At 36.9% G+C, this 24,660-nt stretch overlaps 1 pseudogene; it reads right to left on the reverse strand.

The window, feature by feature from the left end:
* Nucleotides 1–14,727: 14,727 nt before the first annotated feature.
* LOC119540626 lies at nucleotides 14,728–23,768 on the reverse strand (annotated as a pseudogene).
* Nucleotides 23,769–24,660: the final 892 nt, after the last annotated feature.

Consider the following 24,660-nt stretch of genomic DNA (forward strand, 5'->3'; position numbering starts at 1 on the left):
TGCCATTTTTTGTTAAATAATCCTCTGAAAAGTACTAGAGGCATATCTTCCTATCAAGACCAGTGCAGAAAAACATTACAAGAGATATTAAGGTTAAAAGTAAGGAATACTATTTCAAACCTAAGAGCTAAGTCATATCCATAAATCTTAATCATTTTTTTATTCATGTAGTGTGACAGTTAAGTTCATGTGTTAAACTGGCGAGTTTATGGTGCCCAATTGTTTGGTCAAGCAAGCCCTGGCCTGATTGTTACTGTGAGAATGTTTTGTGGGCTTAAATCATCAGTAAGTTGATTGCATCTATGGCTAATCACATTTACAATCATCTGAGGAGACTGCCTTCAGCAATGAGGAGTCCGATTCAATCATTTGAAGGCTTTAAAAGGAGAAGGGATGCTTTCAGCAGCCAGAAGAAGAGAATTTCCATTTCTACTTCAGCCAGCCAGCTTCTCCTGGAGAATTCATCCAAAACCTTCATGGGCGTTCTCAGCTTGCAGCCTGTCCTATGGAATTTGGACTTGCCTCTTCTCACAGTTATGTGAGTCAATCCTTATAAAGATCTTATAATGTTTATAGACATCTTCTGTCAGCTCTGTTTTTCTAGAAAACAACTGACTAATACATATGGGTAGATGATAATGTTAACATTATACACAGTATCTCTTCAATACCATGTAGAGAAGAGATAGGTTTCTGTTTGTTTGCTTGCTTGGTTTTTGCTTTTTCTGGTTTTGTTGGTTTTCACCTTATAATATCATATGGAATGAAGTTAAAGCCTATCTGTAGTCCCACTGTCTTCACCTGAAGGTGCTGTGGGCATTTTTTAAGCAATGAGATTGGTTCAAAGTAAAAGTTTGCCCTTTTCCTTAATTACTGCTTTTTAAACCCTGATTACAGCTGGTGCCAGGGAACACATTCTGTACCCACATAGCCTTTTCCAACCCTAAGGGGCTGTTTTTCAAGGCACCCTAATGACAGCCTGTCTATAAGCAACTGGTTGACTCTTGCACAATGCTGAGTCAAATTTTCAACATGCTGCCTGCAAGTCAGCAGGGCAGGAAGGGATGGGAAGGAAATTAGCACAGAAATAAAATTTAAAAAAAAAGAAATCTCAATAAACGTCCCAAAACTGAGAGGCCTGCTTTACATCTTAGAGAGGAATAAGCCATAGAAAATTTGAGAATCATGCACAAAAATGCAGGACAACAGTCATCTGTAAATGTCTTATGCTCTCTCCCCTGTAAAGTACTATATACAAAAGGACACAGTAGATAGGTTATAGGTGACAAAAATCCCAAAGGGTGACTCAATACCTTGCATTGAAAAAATTATACCATCACTATTGGATTAAAGATTTTGCCCAAAACCCAGAAATGGTCAGACAATGACAATGACCTTCAGTCAACCCAACGATCTCCCAAGCTTGTCTTCTCTCCATGACTTCTCCTCCCTGGTAGTGTCAGTGGGCATGACACATCTACCCAGCTAAGAGCACAAATCTCTTGAACCTATCTCAATCAATCTCAGCTCCACCATTTACTCACCCTGTGCCCTCTGGTAAATTACTTAAATTCACAGAGCTTCAGTTTCCTCAGGCGTGAAATGGAAATAAATATTATACCTCCCCCATAGGTTTCTTGAGAGGATTAAATGTGCACATAGGAAGGTGCCTGGTACACAGCACTCAATAAATACAGGATAGGTAAAACTGCTTATCCCTTTTTGCCTCCATGTGAACTTAACACCTGAGAAAGGAGCTAGAGATATTTCCTAGAACATCTTTACCCCGATGTAGTTCAAACTGAAAGGGGTTAACATATAATACTAACAAGTGAATGTGTGCAGAAATGTAATTTTATATCTTTTTCAAGTAAACATTTAAACAATAAAAGTTCAAATTCTCTTTCAGGTCTCCCCTACTAACCCATTCACATAATTTGGCAACTGTCTATACACGTCATAGGCATAATGGTTTCCTTACTCTTTATTGATTCTTATTTGGGTATAATTATTTGAATTCTACCTGTCTTTTACAGCCCAGCCTGAGTGGAACATCCTTCATAAATCTTTGGTGCCTGTACCAGTCAATGTTGCCTCTTCCCTTTCCCCAACTTCTGTAGGACCTATATAAGCTGAATATCACTTGATGCTACCATCTCAGATTGTTGCATGCTCTTAAATCTTAGCTTTCAAAGCATTCTTAGACTATATCAAAGGTAGAGATTATATCTTATTTTACATTAATCACACAATAGGAAAAGCACTGAGAAATATTTTCTGATTTCCTCAGATCCCATAGGTATAAAATGTTGTAAAATTAGCTCTTATCTATGTGCCATACTGTAGACTAAGTGCTTCGCATACTTTATTCATTTAAATTGCATGAATTTAGCAGGCAGTGAGGGAGACATAGATTAACAGACAAAGGAAAGTGGAATGTCACTTGTGAAGCCAGACATTATGGATTTTGCATGTACTATTCGTTGAATTCTGATGATCTATTATAGAGATAATAGATTCTCCATTTTATAGATGAGAAAATTGAAGTTAAGTGAATGTAAGTAAACGAAGTCAAAGTCATGTAACTAGCAAATGGCAAAAGCAAAGTTCAAATCTAGGAATTTCTGACTAGCTCTTGTGGACTGAATTTCATGCTGATGGAGATCAAGAGTCAAGCCCTGGTTCATTTTCTGGCTAGCTTGTGACCTTGGGAAAGTGAATGAAACCTGCTGGATCTCATTTCCACCATCTGAAAGGGGTTAATAAAACAAAAAGCTAATGAAGACATCTCATGTTGGGGCACTATGCTAAATAGTTAATGGGATTTTTTCCACTTACTACTCACAACAAATTCACAAGGTCCTTATTGTCCCTGTTGTACAGGTTAGGAAAAAGAGGAAACAAAAGTAATGGCACTTGCCAAGACCACACACCAAGTGTGGTTGAGCTGAAATTAAAATTCTACTTACCTCTCCATCATATGCTACACTGCCTCCAGGAGTTGGAAAAACCTGTCATAAACACTGCACCTGGCATTGTGAAAAGTAAGTGAAAGAACATATATGAAAATGCCTTCAACACAAATGTCAACTATGCTTACAGAATTTCAAGTAATACCAACTAATGCACTAGAGGACAAAACCAGGGTCTAAAATCTTCTTGACAAGCTGAAAGAATTGGCTAAATTAACAAGAGGAAAGTTCACAGGATAAGAGTAAGGTCCTATAATTAAGTTTCAAAATCAGATATACCAGTTACGAAGGAAGCAGACCTAGTTAGCAGTTGGTACATAAAGGGATTTTAGTAGATTTCAAGCTCTAGTGTGAGATAATATTGTAATGTAGTTGTCCTCCAAAAAACGTCAGTGTATTCTTGTGCTGCATTAATAGACATTCAATGTCCATTTAAGATGGACTATAGAAAGAATGAATGTTCTCTGGTTGGGTTATATCCAGAGTCCTGGGGTTCACTCAGAGGGTCACAGTTTATGGAAATGATAACAGAAGAGAGCGGAGTGCTAGACAGGACTCAGAAACCTGCCACGTTGGACCCTGAAGCCATGACAGCATATCAGGAAACCCACTCTAATGGTCATAAATATTTGAAAGATTCATACTCTGCATGATCCCTTAAAGCAAAATAAAAATTCTAGTTGGAAGATACAAGGAAGAATATTTCCATTCACTGTCAGGAAACACTTTCAAAGTTTCATAAAATTGTATGAATTTCCTTATGAATTTGAGTGTTCTCTGTCATTGTAGGTGTTCAGACAAAATGTCAACCACTACTTGTCACAAATATTAAACAGGAGAGGTAGGCAAGAGGCAAGGGCTCGGCCTATATGGACTTGAGGTCCCTTCTGCCTTTGTAATTTCATGTGTAAAAAGAAGGAAGAAGAGTAACTTAAATTTGACGGAAGGTACAGACTGTGCCTGTTTAAATTAATTTATACAGCACATTAATAGCATAGTGCTATACTTATAACTGGCTTGAAAAACAATCTCCAAATAGAAGAAAAAAAATGTTTCCTAAACATCCAAATTATCTGTGTTATCTAATAAAGTAAGATAAGTTGAAAATGCAGCTTAAATCCATCCTACAAGGTTTAACACTTTTGTAGGTTTTACAATCTTAGTTAACTTACCACAATGTGTGACAAACCATAGGCTTCCTTTTCTTCTCATTCTACTTTCCTCTTTCCCTAACTTTTGAAATCTCACCTACTGCCAGCCCAGACCATTCTTCCAAGCTCTAAATCCATGTCATCTTGATTTCTCCATTTAGATGCCCAACAGTTATATCTACAGCTGAACTCTTACTGGCCAGATCCCACCCAGTCAATCTAATCTTCCTCCAGTTCTGCCAGTCTCATTAAACCACACTGCCATCCCCAAGTTTGCTCAGACCAGAAACCTGAATCATCCACAAAATTTCCCTTTCCCTTATGTCCCACATCCAGCCTGTAACCAAGGACTGGATAGTGTTTACAAATGTGTTCCTCCATCCACTTCTCTCCATGGTCTCCACTCCATTCCCTCCACTCCAGTCCATTCCACCCTCATCTCACACCCAAACCAGTTCAAACCTTCATAACTAGTCTGCCCGGCCCTACCTTTTGTACCCTAACTGTATTCATCCATTTCCAATAGCTTTTCTGTTGATGATCTCATATTTTCTATGTAGGCAATCAAATTGTCATCAAATAAATACGATTTGATTTTTGCTTTTCAACATTTATACTTCTTTTTTTCAGCCTCTTGATTATTGCAGTTACAAAATTGAACACTATCAGTTAGAGAAGATATTTCTTTTGATGGTAGTTCCTTAATATCTGAAGATAAGGGGAGTAGGCTTTTATTCATGGACAGAAATTCTGTCAGTTTTAGTACTTTGATTAATATTTAATTTATTAAATGTATACATTTTAAAATATAGTTTTACTTAACACCGTAAGAGCAATTAAAAGATGAACTAAAAAATAGAAATCTCACTTTCACTTGTTCTTTGAATTATTTACAATAACTCATAAGTTTAACAGATTAAATTCTTTTAAAACATTTAATACCACTTACATAATGAATTAATAAATTTCCTTTAGACAAGTCAATCACATTTACCTATTCAATATATTTTGACTCTCTCAACTACATTGAACACAAAAAAGCAGACTTAGAAATTGAACAAATTTACTTAGACCTTCATCCTTGTAAATCTGATACAGACTTATCATTTTAATAGATCAAATTTCTGAAGCATTTCAAAAATCTTAGAAAAATAAAAAGAGAAACTTTTGGATTAAAATATAAGAACACACATCTAAATTTCTTCCTTCCTGAAACACCACTAAAACCCCACAGTTAAGAGATTTATTTTTTAACCAAGAAATATACCCACAAATATAGCAAATACTACAGAGCACAGAAACATAATTTTGGATGCTAAAATGCCTGAGAGAGTCAATGCTAGATTCCCAAGAGAGCAGTAAGGAAAGCTAAAAACCAACTCAATTTATTGCATAAAAATCTCCAAAAGACTCAGGAACAGGCAGCACCGGGCACTTCTGGTAGAGGGGCTTAATGGGAAGGGCAGAGGGGCATAAAATATAAAGAGGATTCAGTTTTAAAAAAGTGGGGAGGGGGGCTTTTATATTCCTAAATCTCCTGCCCCCTTCCCCAACTCTAGAAGAAGGTTTATTCTTTGGCGAGGGAAAACAGAAGGTCTCTGGATCAGGGAAACTGAGAACAGTTGAGGACATGGTTATCATGTTAACATAAGGGGAACTAATTAACCATACACACTAACATGAATGCAGAAACCTCCAATAGCCTGCCCCTACTGAGCTCTCAGAAGTCTGGCAGCCAGACCCTTATTCTCCAGACAAGTGATTAGAAGGATCTTTTCTGCTAATCTGACTGGTCCAAGAGGAAAGAAAGACTTCAAGTGTCTTACTTGGAGGGTTTCCCTACCATCCCACCCAGATCACCTTAAAGTAATAGTGCTAAACTGGGGGGTGATTTTGGCCTCCTTGGAACATTTGGCAATGTCTGGAAATTGTTGGTATTTCAACTGGAGGGACTGCTATTTGCATCAAGTGAGGGATCTGTTATACAATCTACAAGGCACAGGACAGCCCCCATAACAAAGACTGATCCAGTCCAAAACATCAGTGGTGCTGAGGATGAGAAACCCTACCCTAAAGAGAAGCTCAAAGTTGACAAGTCCTGTCAATGCACTCAAAGCTTCCAGCAATCTTTTTGTTCTCCCACTATTAAATCTGATCAGACAGCCAAGGATTGTCAGACAACTGAGAAAAAACTCTAACCTGGGAGATAAGCAAACAAGCACACGAAAACAGAAGAAACTAAGACCATGGAGGGAGAAATAAACTTCAGAAATCTATTCATCTCCTTAAAGAGATGAGACAAGATATTGCTTCTATAAAAATAGAGAAAATGCAATAAAAATAGCTCTTAGAAATTAAATTCATGACAGCAGAAATGAAAAAATATCCATGAAGGATTGAAAGATGAAGTCATGGAAATCCCCCAGAAAGTCAGGCAATAAGATGAATAAACAGAAACAGGGAAGAAAGGAAAGGAGAAGGAAAGGATACTCCATGAAGTTCAATATCTGGAAAATATAGGCTCAAGGAAGAGAGAAAAGAAAATGGAAGGAAGGAAATCATCTCATAACTATTTCAAGAAAATTTATCAGAACAAAAGAACATGAGTTTCCAGATTAAAAGTATCATATACCCAGATTAATGGTTTGAAACAGCAACACTGGAAGCCAGAAGTTATTGAAATGATATCTTTGAATTGTGAAGGAAAATCACTTCCATGCTCAGCCAAACTATTAGTCAATTCTGATGGGATTTAATTTAAATATATTTTTTGTTTTCAGAAATAAAAGGTATTTAAAAACTTACCTCCATGCAGCATTTTACATACCCCAAAGAACTGAAAGCAGGAACTCAAACAGTTGTTTGCACACTGATGTTTATAGCAGCATTATTCACAACTGCCCAAAGGTAGAAGCAACCCAAATGTCCATGAACCAATAAATGGATGAACAAAATGTGGTATATAAACACAATGAAATATTATTCAGTCATAAAAAGGGATGAAGTTGGAGATACACAACAACATGGATGAACTTTGAAGACATCATGATGAGTAAAAATAAGCCAGAAACAAAAGAACAAATATTGTATGATCTCACTTACATGAAATTATTAGAATATGCAAATTCACAAAGTCGGAAATTATAATACATGTTACCAGGGGCCGAGTATCCTTTCTTCACTGAATTAACTTTAATCTTGTCAAAAATCAGTTGACTATTTTTGTGTGGGTCTTTTTTCTGGGCTCTCATTCAATTCGATTAACCTATTTGTTTTATTTTTATGTCAATGCCATACAGTCTGTATAAATTTAGAAATCAGGTAGTGTAAGTCCTCCAACTTCATTCTTTTTGAAAGTTCAGTTGGCTATTCTAGATCCATTATGTTACCATATAAATTTTAGAAACAGCTTGTCAATTTACCCAGAAAAAAAAAATCCTGCTGAGATTTTGGTAGGGTTGCATTGAATCTAGATTTCAATTTAGGGAGGTTTGTTATCTTCATAATACTGAATATTCTATTCCATGAACTCAATATATAGTCCATTTATTCAGTTTTACTCAACAGTGTCTGTAGTGTAAGTCTACACATGTTGCACAACTTTTATCAGATTTATTACTGTGTATTTCCCATTTTCATACTATTCTAAATGGTAGTTTACATTTTAATTCCAATTTTCATTGTCAGTATTTATAAACACAATTGATGTTTATATGTTGGTCCGGTATTCTGCAAACTTGCTAAACTCACATATTAGTCCTCATAGTTTTTTTAAAAGTATATATTTTAGGATTTTCTACATGGATACTCCTATTTTCTATGCATAAAGATAGTTTTACTTCTTCCTTTCAGATCTGTATGATGTCCTTTCAAATCTTGTCTGACCAGAACTTCCAGTATACTGTTGAACAGAAGTGGTGAGTGGAAATCCTTGCCTTATTCCTGTTCTTTAAGGGGAAAGCATTCAGTCTTTCACCATTCAGTGTGATGTTAGCTGTCGGTGTTTCATACATGCTGTTCATCAGATATAGGAAGTCCCTGTCTATTCCATGTTTGCTGAGATTTTTTTCTTAGGAAAAAATGTTGGATTTTATCAAATGCCTTTTCAGCATATATTGAGATGATCAAATGTTAATATAGTGGATTACATTTATTAACTTCAAATGTTAAAGTAACATTGCATTCCCAGACCTTACTTGGTCATGATGTATTATCCTTTTAATTTAATGTTGGATTCCATTTGTTTAAAAAAATTAAGAATTTTTATGTCTATATTCATTGAAGAATATTGGTTTCTAGTTTTCATTTCTTGTAATGTCTTTATCTGCTTTTGATATCAAGGTAATGATAGCCTCATAAAACTACTGTAATTATTTCGTCTTTTACAACTTTTTTGAAAGGGTTTTGTAGAATTGGTATTAAATTCTGTAGTGTGTGTGTGTAAGGTTTTGATTACAAATTCAGTTTCTTTTGAATAGGGTTTTGCAGGTCATCTATTATTTCTAGAGTGAGTTTTAATAGTTTCCATCTTTCAAATAATTTGCCCATTTCAACTAAGTTTTTGAATTTAATAGAATAAAGTTGTTCATAATATCCCCTTGTTAGCCTTTTAATTATATAGAGTCTGTAGTACTATCCCTTCTCCCATTCCTGATATTCATAATTTGTGTCTTCTCTCTTTTTTCCAGATCTGGCAGAGATTTATCAATTTTATTGATCTTCTCAAAGAACCAGGTTTTTAGCTCATTGCATTGATTTTATCTATTAATTTCTTGCCTTCTATGTCATTGGTTTCCACTCTAAACTTTATTATTTCTTGATTATTTCTTTTCTTGTACTTACTTTGGATTCCGTTTGCTCCTCTTTTACTAGATTCTTAAAGTACAAACTGAAAGCATTGTTTTTTTACTTTCTTTATTTAACAATATAATTATTTAGTGCTATAAATTTCCATCCAAGTACCACATTTGCTGCATCCCACAAATTTTGATGTTTTGTTGTCATGTATTTAGCTAAAAAGACATTAATTTTTCTTTGGATTTATTCTTTGACCCATAGATTATTTAAGAGTTTATATTTTAGTTTCCTAATATTTGGGATCTTCCCAGATATCTTTATGCCCAGAAAGATAGGGTGATGATTGTTTATTAATGGGATTATAAGTATCACAGCTGTATTGAAGGCAAACAGGATTGAAAGGGGGTTGTTTAAAGACATGTATCCCACAGATAAGTACTACAAATAGAGATAGGTGCATGCATGATGTACTTCCAAGGTATGACACTAGTACAAAGAGTTGACAACAGAATGGTACATTGGAAAAAAAAAATTTTTTTTTTAATTATGACAGCTATCAGTAGGGATTGGTTTAAATTATAGATTAATTTTGGGGGATTGATTTCTTTGTAATATTAAGTGATCTTATCAAAGATCATGGAAAGTCTATCCATTCATTCAGATTCTCTTCTATGCCTATGAGTTATAAATCCATCACTTTAATATTTTCTCCATAGAGGTCTTACATATTCTTAGATAAAATAATTCCTAAATAATTTATAGTTTCTATTATAGAGAATGGTTATTGCTGGTGAGAAAAAATGCTACTGATTTTTGTAAGTTGATCTTGTTTCTGGCCTTTTTTATTAATTCTTAGAATTTGTCAAGTTTTTGGTTTTCTAGGTAGATTACTATATAATCTGGATATTATATCTTCCTTTCTAACCTTTATACTCCCCCTTTTATTCTAAAATAAATGGTCAAGACTTTAGTACTAAAATAAATGCATGTAATGTTTCTCCCTTAAATTTAATGTGTGATGTTTAATCTTTACCAAAAAGTTCCTTTCTAGTCCTAATTTGCTAAGAACTTTAGGTGTTTTAGGAACTTTTAGATATTAAACCTTATCAAATTATTTTTGTGCACCATTTGAAATAATCCCATGGTTTTCTCCTTTAGTCTAATAATTTAAATTACGTTGATAGATGTTCTAGTTTGCTAATGCTGCAGAATGCAAAACACCAGAGATGGATTGGCATTTATAAAACGGGGGTTTATTTGGCTACACAGTTACAGTCTTAAGACCATAAAGTGTCCAAGGTAACACATCAGTAATCGGGTACCTTCACTGGAGGATGGCCAATGGCGTCCAGAAAACCTCTGTTAGCTGGGAAGGCACGTGGCTGGCATCTGTTCCAAAGTTCTGGTTTCAAAATGACTTCCTCCCAGGACGTTCCTCTCTAGCAAGCTTTCTCCTCTTCAAAACGTCACTCACAGCTGCACTGAGTTCCTTCTCTTTGAGTCAGCACGTTTATATGTCTCCACTGATCAAGGCCCACCCTGAATGGGTGGGGCCACGCCTCCATGGAAATATCCCATCAGTTATCATCTACAGTTGGGTGGGGTTTATCTCCATGCAAACAGCCTAATCCAAATTTTCCAACTTAATCCCGCCTATTATGTCTGCCCCACAAGATTGCATCAAAGAATATGGCTTTTTCTGGGGGACATAATACATTCAAACTGGCACAATAGATTTCTCATGTTGAGTCCTTTTAAACGTACATTTTCTACTTGAGTGTAGAGCTCATCAATACTTATATCTTTCTCTTAGCATTTTCAAAAATCTCAGATTAGCTAGGTTCAAAACTCAGTTCTACCATTTACAATCTATATGGCCTAAGACTTCACTTCTCTGTGACTCATTTTCCTCATTTGTAAAATAATAGTACACACTGCAGAGGGCTGCTGAGAGGCTTAAATGAGAAAAAGCATAGAGTCTGCACGTAGAGTTCAGTAAAGCATAGCTAGTATCATGTTTATTACCACAAATTTATATCCCAGGTTGAGAATATCTATCATTTAGTTACAGGATGTTATAAAATTTGGATCAGTATTTATACTTAACTATAGTTTTACTGATTTCTTTACTCACATAATCAACTTTGTTGAATTTATTTTTTCATTTTTTGAGGTATACCTGCAGTAATTCTTTCACAAAGAGCCTATATAATAAACTCACTGGATCCTGTACATCAAAATTGCTTTTTATTTTTTATCTTCACACACAAATATTACTTTTTCTGGGCATAGAATTCTATGTTAAAAATCATTTCCCTTCCATATTTTTGAGATAGTTCTTCAATATATTCTTGTAAATCATGTTGCTAACTGAATGAAGACAGTCAGCTCTCAAATTTCTTTGAAAGTAACTTGCTTTTCAAGCTCAATGACTGTTATTTCTTAGAATATTTTTCAACTATTACCTCTTTTCTTCTGGAATTCATACTTGATAGATCTTAGAGAACATTCACCATATGATTTAACTTTCCCCTCAATGCCTTTTATGTCAATGATTTTTGTCTTGCATTCTGGTAAAAAAAGGAAAACATTCTCCAAATATAAATTATTAGCCCATCAGTAGAATTGGGTTTTTATTTTTCTATCACTATACTTTTCAGTCTCTTTAGTTAGATTTTTTTTTCATTTTCATAGCAGCATACTCTTATTCAACAAGTATAATATGGTCTCTTATTTCTATTAACTATATTTATTGTGAAGTCTTACATTTGTGTTAATCATTTTCTAGTTATTCATTCTTCTGTTTGACCATTGCCTGCCTTTTATAATATGTTTCCTCAAATATTAGGTAACCATTGTGTTTGCATTTATCTTTATACATGAGATTACCTATTTGCTTCTTTGCTTATCCTCTTTAATATATACCACCTCTGATGATAATGGAGAAAAGCGCAGGGAAAACTGCTAAGGGAGGTTTACCAATAATTTGTCTTCTATTTTGGGATTTTTTCCTGTTTCTTAGGAAAATTATCCCGACCTTCTCATCCCAGTCCCCATATTCCCTGCCTTAATCTAGGTGCCAGCACATCTGTTGCAACTATAGGAAGGAAGGAGAAGGGATCGCCTTTTATAGAAATAAATATAAACCCCTTCTCTGATCAGAGAAAATATGACATTTATGGGGATAAAACAAGGCTTCATTTTAAAAAGGAACCAGATCTAATAAAATTAAAAACATCATCTTTGAACAAAATATGTTTATTCAGATATCATATTTTAGATCCCTTTGTACTGATAAGAAGTTTGAAGTTACACTCTTTGAACTGAAAAAAGGGCCTTGATTATCTGATTAATCACAGAGGTAAAAATTCCATTTTAGCTCAATCTGACCTTTTACTGTTAACATTCATATGAAGCTGTTTATATTCCATCCAATGTAAAACCTGTGCTTTATTGGATCTAAGATACCATCAACAGTAAACTGACCAAAATTGTATTCTGTTCCAAAATAAAAAGTGCTTCCAATTAAACCATGACAAAGTGTTTTCGTATCTCTTGGAATTTTCATTTTATACTTATTAAAATAGCTCTTTTAAACTTAAGACATAAAGTATTAACATATTTCACTATCAAGAAACATAAAGAGAAAAATATAAGCAAAATAAATTGGTTAAATTCTAAAAGTTTCTTAAAACTTTTTGATTTGAAGTTATCCATATCTATGTTTTTCCACACAATCTATTCCTCTGTGCCATTATGAGCACTGAAGAAACAGCATTTCTTAACAAGAATGTCTTGCTATTATCTACTGGATTTTCTTCTGAGCTATTGACACACATTCTGCAAGTGTGTGTTGGTGCTTTCTTGATCTTACCTAAGTGTCATCCTTACCTGGAAAGTTTTCAGTAAACAACCAGGACTTGTGTTCTTTCTTAATTAATCCTTACATGGTTTGTTGATTCAGACACTGAGGGGTTGAGCTGTCAAGTTGTGGGATAATAACCAAATTTGCACATGTGGACAATGATAACTGCACCCTGGCTTCAGCCTGACCAACACAATTATAAAACACCATGAATTCTAAGGTGCACCACAAAGTCACTCACACACATTAAAATAGGGGATGGGAGGAGATTTTAGAATAGATGAAATATGGTAGGTAGGATAGTTTCATGCAAGATCCTATCTTTACTCATAAAAATGTAAGTCTCTCTTTATAAAGATTTTAGATCATGTAGAAACAAAACAGAGTGTAGGCTAAAATGGCAATGCATAAATATGCAAGTTAGTAATCATTGAGATGTAGCTAAATTAAAAAATGAACTTTCTGAGTTTATTTTTTAAATGGAGTCTCATCTCTAGATCTTTGTGTCCAGAAAAATATCAAAATTCAGGGAGCTTTTAATTTTTAGAGAACTGTTAAATCATTCACTGTCTCCCATATGCAAATATATACAATTCACTTGGATTAAGTAAAATTGCGTCAAGAACTTCTAAAAGTTGGTGAAATGGAGTTTTGCTTAAATTTTTCACAAACTGGTCTACATGCTTAGAATGCAGTTCCCCAATTAATTACCTTGATAATCACCCTGAGGCCACCTCTTAATCTTTCTATCTGTTGATGCTGGGCTTGAAATAGCCCCAAATCAAAAAATCTTCTAGCAGTCCTCTTCTGTGTATTTTCTGTTTTTCTATAACTATGGTCTTGTATTCTTTCTAACTTTTAGGAGTTTTTCACAGAATTTCTGGTCCTCTGATGACCATCTTTCTTATCTTTCTTATGTGTAATTTCTATGTTTTAATGGGATTTTTTTATTGGGGTAGAGGGCAGGCAGTGGTAAGTGCTCAGTCCACCACCTTGATTCAATATTCCCATTCACTGGATATATGCAATACACATGTGCTTCTGTGATTAATTGCCTAGTACCATTGTCTATTTTAGTCCCCATAGTATTCCCATCAAATTGTCCATGGCCTGGCACAGAGTAAGCCCAAATAATTATTTATTTTTAAAAAGGTACCCTGAATGAGTTAACAATTCTGAAACCATTATACATGTACACTGGAATTGAACGATTAAATGGGTGGTAGGAACCAGCTTTCTTATTGCTGAAGTGGGAGGTTACAGACAAGGGGAAAAGGCTAGAATGATCCATGTAGCAATGGATTAGAGTTGGAGACACCAGAATAAACTCATGTAGCTTAATGTAGATATGGATGAATACATATAGAAATATTTGTAGACACATGGGTAAGTATTCACATGTGTCTTTCTTGGAGCTATCAGCTGAGAGGACCTAGAAACAATGACACCCCAGTAACAGCCATCTCCTAATGTTCAGATTTTGGTTCTAATGCCATTCTCCAATCAAAGGAAACAGGGATCCTTAGAGAAGGCAGATTCTAGGTCTGTTAGGGAATGTACAAGATTAAACTAGAGTACCTTATAGTGCCAGAAAGTAATGAAGTACTTTAAAAAAAATAAAGATGGGGATATGTTAAAGAGACACAGGTGCCAAGTGAAACATCTCCCAACAGCCAAAGCTGGAACAATTTAAGCAACAAAATTAAGTAGTATTGATTTAGGACCTAAAGTATAAAATAAATACTCATGCACCCGCTAAAATAATTGTTCAAATTGAAATGCCCAAGAAAATTTTAAGAGTTGCAAATATGGATAGAATCAGAAGTCATTCCATACATTCAACTTCACAAGGATAGTACCAAATTTAGTTCTCTCATATTTTAAAAGTTCTCAGTAGAATACCCTAGTTTCCTTTAGTCAATCATTATAATTTTAACTTACCTTACTCTTTACCCCAAAATTCTTCCTTAAATTCATCATACTGCAACTTCAGCTCTTCTTTCCTTTGCTTTTCCTTAGTAAAGATACATATTCAGAGCATCATACTTGGGGTAAATGCTACGCAAATACTTGAAGACAATTATGAAAATGACCTTTAGTTTTGAGGCCAAATAATATCTATTGCTTTACCTTTTCCCTTGTGGATCCTCTTTTCTAAGTCTTTAATCATCTTTATGACTTTTCTTTGACCTCTTTTATTTGGAAGGCTCAATAGTGAAAAGAAGCAAACTCTTAAGCAGACTTGCAGCCTTTTAATTGTATCACTAATCTTCATCACACAGATTTGCCCTTTTCTTAAGCCACACTCAGACTTCTGCAGTTGAAATGAAAATGTCAAAACTTTGCCTAAATAGTAGGAATTGCATTCTGTCATTGAAATGGTATCTCTCTCAGAAATATTACTGTTCAAGTTGAAACATCATTATAACTTTTCCAAAACCAAGAACATAGCATTCAAAATGCATGATTTCACCTATCTTGATACATGGTCCATAATTATATCATCACAGGCAAGCTAGGCTTCAATAAATAACAAATTAACCTCATAAAATAAAGCAATTATTTTTCAAAATATCTAGAGTTTCTGTCTACACAGACTCACTGGCCTCTCTTTTTATTATTGCTAACACTGCATAACAGATGTGTCTGACAATGAGTTATAATAACAAGAGTCAACACAGGCAAAGTCATCTGAAAAAAAAATCATTTTGGCCCTTTAAAACCCACTTATTGTTGGCTCTTCTGAGCCTCTTGAAGTGACCTTGCCTTATTTATGTGTTAAACTGCCAAAACCTTACTAATGCTCAGAAAGAAACTTTTAATGTGCTAATTCTTGATAGCATCATCTATCCCAGGTCCTACATCTTTTACATTTAAATTTTCATTACTTTTTTGTAGCTAATGTGTTCCTCCATTTAAACTCATCACACCTATCACGAACTAAGAATCTAACGAAATTCATAAAAACTCCTTGACTTATAAATCAAATCATATGTTTTATTATAATTAAATTAGATTGGTTAATCCCAGTGTAAAAGAACCACAGTTTCCCAGGTGAGTTAGCATTCATTTTCTTGCTTCTTTTCATTTTTCAATTTGTGGTTCTGGAGATACTCATAAATCAGGCCAGTATTCACAACAGTTATAATGTCAGGCTGATAAACATTTTGTAATACATATCTGTAAATGTGTATGTCTAGATGCAATATGCATAAAGTGATATCCCAATTTTTTCCATTGGCAAATAAATGGGCATTGAATAGAATTGCAAATAGTCTGATAAAATACTTAATGAAATGTAATGAAATATTTTTAATTAATTTAAACAGTTTAGCTTTATTTAAATAATTTTCATTAGCTATATGGTATGTGGGTATCCATCTGTACCCTTGCCCTGGGCCCCCCAAATATTAGGAGGAGCCTGAGGAGTAGCAGGGACTATTGTACTTTATTACTTTCTGGCTATCCTCAGGGACAAGAGACCTGTCTACCTTCAAAAGGCCTCATAATGGAAGTAAAACCTGGCACAAGGAATTGGTGGAATTAGATTGGGGTGGGGGTGGGGAGATGGAGACTGGAGAAAAATAGCTCTGTGCTTTCACACTAGGCCCTTAATTTTTTTTTCTTTACATAACTTATATAGTTCTGAGAAGTAAGACTTGAACACCATTTAGTCCCCAAAGGCATCTGTTAAGGTGAATTGCTGCTTCTCATCATTCACACTTGGGAATTATTCTCTGGAATAATTTGCAAGTACATTCACAGCCCCAGTAAGAGCCTCTAGATTTATCTTGGGGAAGTGAGATTTATTCCCTGTTAAATTCCTAGGAGAACGAGGACTAAGGGAATTGACATTTGGAGAAAAGCCAAATAGCAACACATTCTTGCCATCAACTTATTTCCCAGAAGAGATATGCTTAATTTTAAAAATGTTTTTAAAAATTTATGAGCACTTTTAGGGAGAGAGATATAAAGAGTTCAAATGGACATTAAAAGGTGAAAATGTTCCTGTCATGCAAGGTCCCAAGCCTGCAGAGTAATCATACTTTGAAGTATTTAAGAAACAGGGGTAAGGATTGTAGCCTGCAAGTCATATGTCAAACTTATAATGACCTTTTTAAAATCCCTTTAGAACAAGAACATACACCAAGGCTAGATAGTTTAAAAATGTAATTTGTGTTACCTCAAATGTGGAATTAGTGGGCACAACAGTTAATTTAATCATGACAGTCCAAACAGGCCATGTATAACTTTTCTGCTATAATGTGGTGGCTAATAATACTGTGGCTGGAGAGAGATATCCTAGCTTATTGGAGCAGGAGAGAAGCTGACTCCAGAAAGCTAGACTAGTACAAGTCTTCAGGCTCATTTAGAAGCTCTACAGGTTCTGGCAAGGCCATTCTTTTTTCAACTTTACTTTTTGTTTTCTTCATTTAAAATGCATCAAGTGAAATCATAATCAATTAATCATTTTTATATAACTATAATAATATAAAATATATATTGTCATAGTTTACAGCTGGAATGTGCTTGTAATATTAAAAGTAATGTCAATCTATGACCTTCCTGTGTGTAAGGGATGAAAAACTAACTAGGACAAAAATTTGATCCTGGGTATTCCACAGTAAATCTTTCTAATTTCATGTAGTAAATAGTCATGACTGTAACCAGCCCCTTCCTCAAGGCTATCCTTAATGTCTTGAGGCATGAGAGTGAAGAAATCAGTTAGTATTCTTACCATTTAGATGATGATTTATGAGTTCTTAAAATATTCATGAAGGAAAATTGTGGTTTGAAAATTGTTTTGAATTTGGTATTGAAAGTATAGAAGATATAAGTATATTTATCATCTTTCCGTGTGCGTGTATACATGTAAATAATATATATAACAAGTAATATTTACCTAGTGTAAGGCACCAGCAGATATTGAACTAAAATAATTTCTACAACAGAATGTACATGAGCTAGAAACTAAACAAATATGATGCATTGTGATGAGAGAGATAAATGACCTTTCATGACTTTTCTTACACCATACTTCAAAGCCTTGCCTGATATCTTCCTTAAGTCTCTTATTTCCTCAGGAGAGCCTGTCCTGACCCCCATGTCTGCATGATGCATCCCCCTATATGCTTCTCTCATGTAAAAACCTGGGCCTCCTGTATCACAGCCTCTTTCTCACTGCATCATAAGTGCCTTTTCCTCTCTGGAAACCCCAGTGGCCAGTGTCCCCTTTAAGTCAGGGACCATGTCAAGCTCATTTTTTCTGTTATCCCCAGCATCTCCCAAAGTGTCTGGCACCCAGTGGGCCTTGCACAAATTATGTTAAACAAAAATCTATCTTGATAGATTGATATTATATTTTAATTATTGGCCTTTGGTTATCCATTGTATTAGGATTCTCTAGGGAAACAGAACCAACAGGAGATATCACTAAATATGAGATTTTATAAAACTGTCCCACAAATGTGGAGACACATGAGTTCAAATTCCATAGGGAAGACCACAAGCTGACAAGTCTGATGAAAGTCTTCAATGAACTCCACAAGAGAGGCTGGCCAGCTGAAGGAGAAATGGAAGTTCTATCTTCTCTCTTAAAAGTCCTCAACTGATTGGATTAAATCCAACTGATTGGATTCTCTCATTGCCAAAAACATGCCCTTAGCTGATCTAGATGTAATCAGCCACAGATGCAATCAATTGACTGTTGATTTAATAAACCAGCCTTCTTGTTTATTAACCAACCACAAAATATCCTAGCAGTAATGGTTAGGCCAGTGCTTGCTTGATCAGACAACTGGACACCATCACCTGACCAAGTTGACTTATAAACCTAACCATCACAGTCCACACCTTGTCAACTTGGCAGCTATGCACATCACCTTAAACCATACTTAATCTCTAAATAGAACACAATAACAGACATGTTTCAACTAACAACACTCAGCTGTTCTGCATACAACCAGAAACACACTAAATCTTTCCAGAATAGGGTGCAAGTCCTTGGGTAATATTCACTTTTTAAACTTGATATCCTGTAACTTAAATACTACAAAATGAACAACACAACTTATGTCATATGATAAGGGGATAAGATAGAGAAGAAAGCAAAGACATATCCTTTATGTACAAATACAAACATACTCATAACAACACAAGTTGGAAATATTCATACCATCACAGTCCTCATTTCTGTAACTGGTCATGTGGTCATAGTTCATATTTATCACTACTTTCCTCTACCACACAGTCCATGCTCCCTTTACCCTCAGTAAACACTTCAGCTGGCTGTGGTTCTTTGCCTGGTGGGGTGACCCAAACCTTCATTCCTAAAGTTTCTTGGCCATTCTTAGTCCTGCCTGGATTGGGTTGTTGCAGCTTTCTACTGACTTTAATCACAGGGTATGGTAGTACTAAGAAATGCCCTAGAGGATCTCTTGTATTCCATGAAAATTTTTCTTTACCTCATTGTGTAGTTGCAGTCCTATTTCCTCTTGATAGTCAGGATCAATCACCCCAGCTAGTATAATAATCCCCTTCCTTGCCTGTTGATTCAGAGTCATGAGAAACCCAAAGTGGCCAGGTGGCAGTCTTAAATTTCAGTTCAATGGCATCATTGTTTTATCTCCTGGTGGAAGCACTCCTCCTTTTGGAACTAAGACTTGTAGACCAGCAGAGCTTAAGGTTGCAGGGACAGGAAACAAAAATTTTTCTAATGGATCACTGGGGGTGATAGTGAGTGGTGCCACTCCCATTTCCAGCCCCTTGATTCCTAGACCCATGAATCCTGGCTATGGGAGAAACAGCCCCATAGAGTGGATGCTGATTCAAAGCGCACACAGCCTCCTGGAGATCACTGCCCTATCCCTGCAATGTACTGCCACCTAGTTGGCACTGTAATTGAGACTTCAAAAGTCCACTCCACAGTTCTATCAACCCAGCTGCCTCTGGATGATGATGAACATGGTAAGAACAGAGAATTCCATGAGCACGTGCACACTCCTACACTTCATTTGCTGTGAAGTGGGTTCCTTGATCAGAAGCAATGCTGTGTGGAATACCAGGATAGAGGATAAGGCATTCCATAAGTCCACAGATGGTAGTGTTGGTAGAAGCATAGCATGCAGGAAAGGCAAACCCATATCCAGAGTATGTATCTATTTCAGTTAGAACAAATCGCTGCCCATTCCATGATGAAAGTGGTCCAATGTAATCAACCTGCAAACAGGTGGCAGGCTGATCACCTCAGGGAATCGTGCCATATCAGGAACAGAGTGTGGGTCTCTCCTGCTGGCAGATTAGGCAATCAGCATTGGCTGTAGCCAGATCAGACTTGGTGGAAGTCCATGTTGCTGAGCCCATGCATAACCTCCATCCCTACCACCATGACCACTTTGTTCACGAGCTCATTGGGCAATGGCTGGAGAAAAAGACATATCCACAGAATAGGTCATGTTATCCACTTGATTATTAAACTTTCCTCTGCTGAAGTCACCCTCTGAGCATTCACACAAGACACAAATATCTTCATTTTTCTTGCCCACTAAGAAAAGTCTAGCCACATACCCCTTCTCCAGACTTCTCTGTCACCAATTTTCCAATCATGCTCCTTCCAAGTCCCTGACCATCCAGCCAAACCATTAGCAATAGCCCGTGAATCAGTATAAAAATGCACCTCTGGCCAGTTCTCCTTCCAAGCAAACTGAACAACCAGTTGCACTGCTCAAAGTTCCACCCAATGGGAGAATTTCACCTCACCACTGCCCTTTAGGGACATCCCAGAAAGGGGTGCAGTGCTGCAACTGTCCACTTTCAAGAGGTAGCTGCATATCATGCAGAACTAGCTGTAAACCAGGCCCGAGTTTCCTCTTCCTCAGTCAACTGATTGGAAGAACTCCCCAAGATGCCAAAGTTGTGGGCTGGGAAAGAGAAGATAATGTGGCAGGAGTAGAGGCCATGAGCATTTTGGCCACTTCCTCATGTAATTTGCTTGTGCCTTCAGGACTCGCTCAAGCCCTATCTCACATATACCATTTCCATTTTATGATGGAGTGCTTCTGTACATGCCCTATTTTGTGGCTTGGTGGGTCAGAAAACACCCAGCTCATGATAGAAAACTCAGGTCTCATGGTAACTTGGTGGCCCGTGGTTAAGCATTGTGTCTCTACTAAAGCCCAGTAGCAGGCCAAAAGCTGTTTCTCAAAAGGACAGTAGCTATCTGCAGAGGATGGTAAGGCTTTACTCCAAAATCCTAAGGGCCTGCATTGTGATTCTCCTATAGGAGCCTGCCAAAAGCTCCAAACAGCATCTCTATTTGCCATTGACACTTCCAGCAGCATTGCATCAGCTAGATCATATGGTCCAAGTGGCAGAGCAGCTTGCACAGCAGCTTGGACACATTGCAAGGCCTCCTCTTGTTCTGGTCCCCACTCAAATCTAGAAGCTTTTTGGTCACTCAGTAAATGGGCTGGAGTAGTACACCCAAAATGAGGAATATGTTGTCTCCAAAATCCAAAAAGGCCAATTAGGTATTGGGCCTCCTTTTTGGTCATAGGAGAGGCCAGATGCAACAGCTAATCCTTCACTTTAGAAGGGACATCTCAACAATGCCCCATACCACTGGACATCTAGAAATTTTACTGTGGTGGAAGGCTCCTGTATTTTTGTTGGATTTATCTCCCATCCTCTGACATGCAAATGCCTTACAAATAAGTCTAGAGTAGTTGCTACTTCTTGCTCACTAGGTCCAATCAACATGATATCATCAATATAATGGAGCAGCATGATGTTTTGTGGGAGGGAAAAATGATCAAGTTCCCTGTGGACAAGATTATGACATAGGGCTGGAGAGTTGATATACCCCTGAGACAGGATGGTGAAGGTGTAATTCTGGCCTTGCCAGCTAAAAGCAAACTGTTTCTGGTGGTCCTTACTAACAGCTTTTGAGAACAAAGCACTTGCCAGATCAATAGCTGCATACCAGGTACTAGGGGATGTGTTGATTTGCTCAAGCAATGATACATCTGGAACAGCAGCTGCAATTAGAGTCACCACCTTGTTAAGTTTATGATAATCCACTGTCATCCTCCAAAATCCATCTCTTTTCTGCACAGGCCAAATAGGAGAGTTGAATGTGGACATGGTGGGAATCACCATCCCTGCACCCTTCCAGTCCTAAGAGTGGAATTAATATCTACAATCCCTGCAGGAATCCAGTATTGCTTCTGATTTACTATCTTGTTAGGCAGGGGCAGTTCTAGTGGCTTCCACATAGCCTTTCCTACCATAATAGCCCTCACTCCATGATTCAGGGAACCAATGTGGGGATTCTGCCAGTTGCTGAGTATATATATTCCAATTATGCATTCCAGAACTGGGGAAATAACCACAGAATGGGTCCAGTGGGTCCACCATGAGATGGACCTGAGCTAAAACTCCATCAACCATCTGACCTCCATAAACCCTTACTCTGACTGGTGGACCAGAGCGACATTTTGGGTCTCTTAGAATTAATGTCACTTCTGAGCCAGTGTCTAATAATCCCCAAAAGATCTGATCATTTCCTTTTCCTCAATGCACAGTTACCCCACTAGAAAGCCATATGTCTCCTTGGGGAAGGCTGTGTATAAATTTTTGGCAGTGTAATAGGATCCTTCTGCACAGGTACTCAGCCTTCCCCTCAGGGTCTCTGTGTCTGTAAACTGTCTCAAATCTGGGAATTAAGAGTCCATGACCCTCTGTTTTTGTAATTAAAGTTAGACTTTTGGTCACTTGACCTAGAATTTTTCTGCTTATACAGATCAAACAAGAATTTAGTAGACTGCCCATCTATTTTACTTCTAGGTGCCCCATGAACTACTAGCCAATGTCATAAGTCTCTGTGAGTTAGATTATTTTGACTGCTGCTTTGAATCTGCTGTCCATTATGGTAGCCACATGGCTTTTGCCAACTTGAGATCTGATTATCACCATTGTGTTTAAGGATTCCAGCTCAGTGGCAGCAGTTCCCAAAGTGATATCTGACCAAAAGAGAAGAGCCACTACAGAGCTCTTCAGGGATGACAGAGCTTGTCTCACAAATTTATTCCTTACAGTCCTGGTAAAAGGTGTGTCCCCTGGACATTTCTGGGGTATGTGAGCAAGTCTTCCATGATAAATCCATTCAAACATTCCAATCTCTCTAAGCCTTTGGATCTCCTCCTCTACATTATACCAGGGCAATTCTGGCATTTGGACCTCAGGTAATGTTGGCCACCTTTTGATCCATGTTTCAGCCAACCACCCTAACAAACTATTGATGCCTTTTTTAACCCCTTGAGCTAAAAGTTGGAATGCATAATCTCTGCTTTCTGGGCCAATATCAATAAATTCAGCCTGATTCAACTTTATATTCCTTCCACCATTATCCCACACCCTTAATATACATTCCCACACATATTCCCCTAATTTCTTCTATATAATTTGGAAAACTCATGCAGTTCTTTTGGAGTATAATGTAATTCCTCATGGATCATATTTTGTACCTTTCCTTTCAGGACCTGTTGGGACTTTAGTCTAGTTATAGGTCTTAAAGAAAAGAGCAGTGGTAGGGGTAGGTCATGAAAAGAATTAGAAGTATCCTTCAAGCCAATTACCTCAGGAAATTCAGTTGCAGTTTCATCTGGTGAAACAGGATTAATCTCTCCAGACAGAGGAATGATGGCTGTTTCCCCAGGGGAAGTGATTACAAATCTAACAGGCACTGAAGGATTAATCTCTTTATGTGGATATTGAATGGCAGGATCCTCAGGGCAGACTGGAGGTCAGGAAGCTGTTTCCTCAAGGTAGATTGGGTAGCTGTCTCCTCAGGGCAGCCTGGAGATTGGGTGGTTCTTTCCTCGGGGCAGGCTGGAGGTAGGGGAGCTGTTTCCTCAGGACAAACCATTGTAGGTATATCTAGCAACGACTCAGCAGAATCCAGAGTTCCAATGCCCCCACTGCCATCAGTATCAACTTATATGTCCCCATCCCAATTTTCAGGATCCTATTCTTTTCCAATCAATGCCTTTACTTTAACAGCAGACACCCTGTGAAGTTGACATTTTAGTTTATGCTGTAAATCTGCTACTTGCACAACGAGACCCTGGGTCTGGTTTTCAGAGATCTCGAGTCTGCGGCCAAAGGAAATAAGATTTTCTTTCAGGGCACACATAGAAATCTTTACATTTTTCATGCGGCATTCAAGTTGCAAATTTGAAGACTTCATCTCATCCCTTTCTCCTTTAACTGTATCCAGTGTATCTAAGACCAACCAGCCAACATCATTATACCTCTTAACTCCACAAAACTCTGCTAAGGTGTAAAAAACACTGTCACCCAGAGCCTTGCCTCATACAAGAATATGATTAGGAGAATCAAATTGTGATATTTTGCGTATCTGTATTGCCAACTCACACTATGGACTGTCAGTGCCACCTTGATTATTGGAAATAGTAGTCATTAATGTCTTTGAATCTAATCAGAGTAGAAAACCAATTGTAAAAGCCCATTTTAAGATTTTGTTTCTCAAGAAACACTCCTGGTACCAAGCTCTATTAGTCAGAGTTTTCTAGGGAAACAGACCAATAGGAGATCTCTCTAAATATGAGATTATATAAACGTGTCTCACTTAGCTGTGGAGATGCATGAGTCCAAATTCTGTAGGGCAGGTGGCAAGCTGGCATCTCTGATGAAGGTCTTCAATGAATTCCCCAGGACAGGTTAGCTGGCTGAAGGAGAAATGAAAGTTCTCTCTTTTCCCTTAAAAGTCTTCAACTGATTGGATTAAATACAACTGATTGGATTCTCTCATTGTGGAAGACACTCCCCTAGTTGATCATAGATGTAATCAGCCATA

This window comes from Choloepus didactylus, chromosome 7 (assembly GCF_015220235.1).
Source record: "Choloepus didactylus isolate mChoDid1 chromosome 7, mChoDid1.pri, whole genome shotgun sequence".
In the NCBI taxonomy this organism is placed as follows: Eukaryota; Metazoa; Chordata; class Mammalia; order Pilosa; family Megalonychidae; genus Choloepus; species Choloepus didactylus.